Source organism: Capsicum annuum, chromosome 5, assembly GCF_002878395.1.
Source record: "Capsicum annuum cultivar UCD-10X-F1 chromosome 5, UCD10Xv1.1, whole genome shotgun sequence".
Classification (NCBI taxonomy): domain Eukaryota; kingdom Viridiplantae; phylum Streptophyta; class Magnoliopsida; order Solanales; family Solanaceae; genus Capsicum; species Capsicum annuum.
In genome coordinates this window covers 2,307,763-2,314,200 of record NC_061115.1, presented here as the reverse complement: position 1 = coordinate 2,314,200, position 6,438 = coordinate 2,307,763, and the positions used below count along the sequence as shown (strand labels likewise).

General features: G+C 37.4%; 1 long non-coding RNA gene across 1 annotated transcript; it reads left to right on the top strand.

Annotated features, from left to right (window-relative positions):
- Nucleotides 1-4,175: 4,175 nt before the first annotated feature.
- On the top strand, nucleotides 4,176-6,206 carry LOC107872264. The gene is made up of 4 exons (XR_001674766.2): nucleotides 4,176-4,309; nucleotides 4,456-4,511; nucleotides 4,974-5,032; nucleotides 5,833-6,206. It is a non-coding gene; the product is annotated as an uncharacterized LOC107872264 (long non-coding RNA).
- Nucleotides 6,207-6,438: the final 232 nt, after the last annotated feature.

The window sequence follows — 6,438 nt, the reverse complement described above, 5'->3', positions numbered from 1 at the left end:
GTCGTGTTAGGGGTGATAAAGGAGCAACTAGTTCTAGTGGAGTTCAGAATCATACGTATGCTCTAGCGGATCGACAAAATTTAGAGGCTTCTGTAGATATGGTTACAGGTACATTGTCTATCTTTTCACTTAATGTATATGCATTAATTAATCCCGGCTCTACCTTATGATATGTCACTCCATTGGTTGCTGGAAATTTCAGAAGAACACCAGAATTGCTAGCTAAGCCATTGGAAGTATTTACGCCTATTGGGGAATCCATTATAGCTAGAAGGGTTTATCGAAATTGTATTATAAGTATTTGTGGTTGCGATACGATGGCTGATCTTGTTGAGCTAGAAATGGTAGATTTTGATGTTATAATGGGTATGGACTGGTTGGTGTCTTGTTATGCCACAGTAGATTGCCGACCTAAAAGGGTGTATTTCCATTTTCCAAAGAAGGCAGTCCTTGAATGGAGAGGTAATATTGGTGCGCCAAGAGGTAAATTTATTTCTTTTTTTAAGGCAAAAAGAATGATTTCCTAAGGTTACATATATCATCTAGTTAGAGTGAAGGATACAGATGAGGAGCCACCAACTCTTCAAAATATTCTGATGGTAAATGAATTTCCTGAAGACCTTCCAGGTTTGCCTCCTGAACGAGAAGTGGATTTTGGTATTGATGTGATTCCAGGCACCCAACCAATCTTAGTTCCTCCATATAGAATAGCCCCGGCAGAATTACGAGAATTTAAAGAGCAATTGAAAGACTTGATAGAGAAAGGATTCATAAGCCTAGTATGTCCCCCTAGGGCGCACCAGTGTTATTTGTGCGTAAGAAAGATGGTTCATTGAGAATGTGTATTGATTACCAGCAACTGAATAAGGTGACTATTAAAAATAAATATCCCCTCCCAAGAATTGATGATTTATTTGATCATTTAAAAGGCGCCAAGTGATTCTCAAAGATTGATTTGAGGTCAGGTTACCACCAAGTGAGGGTCAAAGAGAAGGATATATCCAAGACAGCTTTTTGAAAATGGTACGATCATTATGAGTTCCTGGTCATGTCATTTGGGCTAACAAATTCACCGGCAACTTTTATGGATTTGATGAATTGAGTGTTTAAGCCATTCTTAGATGTGTTCATGATAGTTTCTATAGATGATATTCTAGTTTATTCCAGATCAGAAGAGGACCATGCCAATCATTTATGACAGGTATTGCAGATTTTTCATGATCGTAAGCTATATGCAAAGTTCTCTAAATGTGATTTTTTGTTAAAATCGGTGGCATTCTTGGGTCATATTATATATAGTGAAGGAATAAAAATTGATACTCAAAGGATAGAAGCCGTGAAGAGTTGGCCAAGGCCTACAACGCCTATGGAGATTCATAGTTTTCTTGGGTTGGCAAGTTATTATAGAAGGTTTGTTCAAGGTTTTTCTTCAATTTCTACACCTTTAACCAAGCTAACACACAAAGCATCCAAATTTTAATGGAATGATGTCTGTGAAAGGAGTTTCCAAGATCTAAAGAATAAGTTGACTTCTATACCTATATTGATACTTCCAGAAGGCACAGAAGGGTATACAGTGTATTGTGATGCTTTAAGAATTGGCTTAGGATGTTTATTGATGTAGCATGATAAAGTAATAGCATATGCCTCCAGACAATTACGGCCATATGATAAAACCTATCCTATGCATGATCTCGAGCTAGCAGCAACTATATTTGCTTTAAAGATATGGCGCCACTACTTGTATGGGATTCATGTTGACATATATACTGATTGTAAGAGTTTGCAATATATCTTTAGCCAGAAGGATCTAAATTTGAGGCAACAGAGGTGGCTTGAACTATTAAAATACTATGATGTTGATATCTTATATCATCCAGGGAAAGCAAATGTGGTAGCTGATTCACTAAGTCGTAAGGCTATGATAGCGTCTATAGAAAGGAAAGGGATAATTAAAGATCTCCACCAACTAGCTAATTTGGGGGTTCGCCTTCTTGAAACTCCAGATGAGGGGCTTATTGTGCATAATGCAACAGAATCTTCATTAGTAGCTGAAGTGAAAAAAAAGCAATATGTAGATCCAATTTTATTATAGCTTAAGAAGAATGTACAATGTTGTACGACTAAGGCATTTGAGCTTATGCGAGAAGGAGTACCTCAATGACAAAATAGATTATGTGTGCCTAATATAGACAGGCTAAGAAAGAGGATTATGACAGAGGCACATCGTTCGAGGTATTTCATTCATCCAAGGTCCACTAAGATGTATCAAGATTTGAAAAAAATATATTGGTGGAGTGACATGAAGAAGAACATTGCAGAATTTGAAGCCGAATGTCCAAATTGTCAAAGAGTTAAAGTAGAGCACCAGAAGCCCCGGGTTTATATGCGATGCATAGATCTTCTAATCTGGAAGTGGTACATGATCAACATGGATTTCGTCACTGGTTTGCCTCGTACATCTCAAAAGTTTGATTCCATATCGGTGATAGTTGATAGGATTACCAAATCCACACACTTTCTACCAGTAACGACCACTTACACAGTTAAAGAGTATAGGAAATTGTACATTAAAGAGATAGTTCGACTACACGGAGTGCCGATCTCTATTATATCAGATCAGGGAGCCTAATTTACTACCAATTTTTGGAAGTCTTTTCAGAGGAATTTGGGAACACAAGTGAATCTGAGTACAACTTTTCACCCTCAAACAGATGGACAAGCAGAACGTACCATTCAAACACTTGAAGATATGCTACGAGCTTGTGTATTAGACTTTAGGGGTAGCTGGGATGATCATTTTCCTCTTATCGAGTTTTCCTACAACAATAGCTATTATTCAAGTATCAAAATGGCACCATATGAAGCTTTGTATAGAAGAAAGTATAGATCACCAATTGGATGGTTTGAAGTGGGTGAAACTACCTTGTTCAGAACAGATCTTGTTTATCAAGCTATGGAAAAGGTTAAAGTAATTCAAAAGCGGCTGGAAATAGCCCAAAGTCAACACAAGTCATATGCAGATATTAGAAGAAGAGGGCTAGAGTTTTCTATCGGTGATTGGGTATTCTTGAAGGTATCACCAATGAAAGAGGTGATGAGATTTAGTAAGAAAGAGAAACTAAGTCCACGTTATATAGGCCCATATAAGATTATTCGGAGGTTTGTCTAGGTCGCATATGAGTTAGAGCTACCCCAAGAGCTCTTAGCAGTACATCCGGTATTTCATGTCTCAATGCTTCGAAAGTGCATCGGAGATCCATCACATATCACTTATACTGAAGACATACAAGTTACGGAATATCTCACCTATGAGAAAATACCTATTGCCATTCTAGATCGACAAGTTAAGAAGATAAGGAATAAATAAATAGCATCTGTAAAAGTACTTTGGAGAAACCAGCAAGTGGAGGAGATCACATGGGAAGCTGAGGAAGCAATGAAATCCAAATACCCTCATCTATCCAAATACGAAGAAAAAGTCCAAGATGCTGAATTAGAGCAATAACAAGTAAGTGTTTATATATATATATATATATATATATATATATAAGTACTGTGTGATGATAGGAATATTAACCTTAGGCTTGAACTTGTTTCGGTTGGACAATTATGCTAACATTTGAGGACGAATGTTCTAAAGGGGGGAAGGATGTAACACCCTATATTTTTGTGTGTACTTGTTATATTTATATGGAACTTGATATATCTTTGTGGTGTATATGGAGTTATAAATAATTCCCATGTGGTTTAATGTGACCAAGTATATACAAATTTTAAGTTAGATTAAAGAGTTAAGAACTAAAAATTGAGTATTTTGTTAAGGTGCTTTCTTGACTTACTTAAGCTAGTAGGTGGATCACTTACTTGAGCTATTTGGACCAAGTTAATGGGATCAAGACCATTTATTAGATTAGGCCTTATATTAATTTACTCATTTGAGCCCAAATTAAGTAAAACAGAAAGAAAATGGAGAAAAGAGGCCCAATACTCAAATCTGCCAAATACCAAGTTAAAGAGAAGAAAGGGAGGAAAAATTGGTAGCTAAGGCCCAATAGTTTTTGATCTAAAAAGGCCCAATATATAGGGAAAGTGTATACATCAATTAATTGACAAAATATGGCCCAAAAGTAGTCAATAAATTCGTCCAAGAGCATCTCCTATTTATGGATTGATATCAGCAATTTTTCTCATTTTAACTTAGACAAAATTTCCAGCTTTCTAGGTTTTTCACTCTTGTTCTCTCTTGGCTAAACAACCCTATAATTCCACAAGGGTTCCTGGGATTTACCTTCCTTCCAAGCTAAAGGTAAGTGAACAATTCATGAGCTTGTACCATGGAAACTATGTGTTCTTTAAGATTAATTTCCGGACAGCCCTCTCTATAAGTTTGGGCAGTCCATTATTCTTAGTTATTAAGGGATTTCTCTTTTCTCTTTTGATGTATGTGTGAAGGGATTAAGCTATTGAGGAAATACACATTAAGACACTAAAATACCAAGGAAATAAAGGTATGGTTGCTGTCAACTTTTGTCCTTTTTCCATATACATGTGTTGATAGAGGATTACACATATTGGGTTGTTATTAAAGACGATTTGGGTGTTGTGGCGGACTGTTTTGTGTGTTTGTGTTGTGGGATGCCCAGTTGCTATTGGGAAAAGGTGTGATTAGTTTGTATTTAATTATAGAAGATGGATGTGGTGATACACCACTGAATTTATGATTGTGTATGTCTATTGCTCATTTCGTTTTGTGTGTGTTGATTGGAAGGTGAAATGAAGCTGAGGTTGTGTTGGGGGATATTATATGAATATGTATGGTATGTGGCTGTAATTAGAGTATAAGAGGGTTAAAGTGATACCCTTTGTTGATAAATTAAGGTCTTACTTCCCGGCCACTAGTTTGGTTAAGTTAACTAGCCAAAATGTGACGTTTGGTTGCTAATATTAGTTTGCCATATATTTCATTGTAGATAAGTAATCTAAAAGTGCGGGAAGTCGAGTTGGGATGGTATTGGAGTTTTACAACCAGGTATGTAAGGCATACTCTATTTTTCACTCTTGGCGTGAAAACGGATACTTGTTCCATCGAATAAGCTTCCAAGGTCATCCAAAAACACGTGCTACATAATAGCACCTATGATATCCCATGTTACTAGTGAACTTATTCCCACTCGTTAATGTGTTAAACCACCTCGATACATGCTTGCTACCTATCCTACATGCCTATTTTCAGTAGTAAATTTCAGAATTTCTCCGGTTACTCAAATAAGACCAATGTGTTATTTTTAGCTCCTAAACACTTCATTAGTGTGCCAACAACTCCTTACTTCATTGTTATTGCATTGATTGCCTATTTACATGTCTCTTATTGATAGATCATTGTTTCAAGGTACCATAAGATTATGACCACCGAAGTAACAATCTCAAAAGGCTAATTAAACTAAGTAACGAAAATCTGTAAAATGGGTGGCAGCTCAGGGGCATAAGCCTAGCATGGGCCGATCTCGATACTTTATATGTAGGTGGTAGCTCAGGGGCATAAGCCTAGCATGGGCCGATCCTTATTTATTATTTACCACTGATCAGCTGGTCATTTTTATCATATGGATTACAAAGATAATAAAGTAAGAATGTAAAAGGAAGAAAGAAATGTAATGTACCCTATTCCACAAGTAAATGTAAAGGTGGTCTACTAGCACTATTCTTACACTTGTTCCATATTTTTATTGAGCATTTATGTCATGTATTGTTACTTTTCTGACTTGCATACTCAGTATATTTTTTTCCTACTGACTCTGCTTATGGGGGGACTTATATTTCATGCTATAGGCACAGGTGCTTCGGCAAACACGCCTCCTCAGTAGGAGCCCAGGATATCCATCTGCTATTGGTGAGCTCCAGTTTGCTTCGGGGCTTTCCAAGTCAGTTCCATATATTTTTGGTATTATATAAAAGTTGATAGTATGACGGGGGTTTGTCCCAGCCTTAGCTAAATTTTGTGTATCGTCTTGAGGCTTTGTAGACCAATGTAAAGTTAAGCATGGTAGTGTGTTATCGTGTAGATGTTATGGCCCCAACGGCCTAGTCTATTATGTATATAGTTTTAGGGCTTGTCGTTTATATTTTTTTTTCATTAAGGCATTAATCCATATATGGAAAAACCTTTGCCTATTATAGTAGCATGCATGTGAATTCCAAGGTTATAGGTTGGTTCTCTCGGGCCTTCACGGCTACGGGTGCCTGTCCGCCACAATAGGATTTGAGGCGTGATAGGCATGCTTGGACCCCTGGCCCACCCACGAAACCATGGGCTATAGCATATCAATTTGGCCCGAAAATACCCCGTTCGCTCCGTTTCGCCCATTTGCCCACCCAAATGGCCACGAAAAATTAAACGGACTGCACTGTGATGATCCCCAACCTCCCTGTCACACC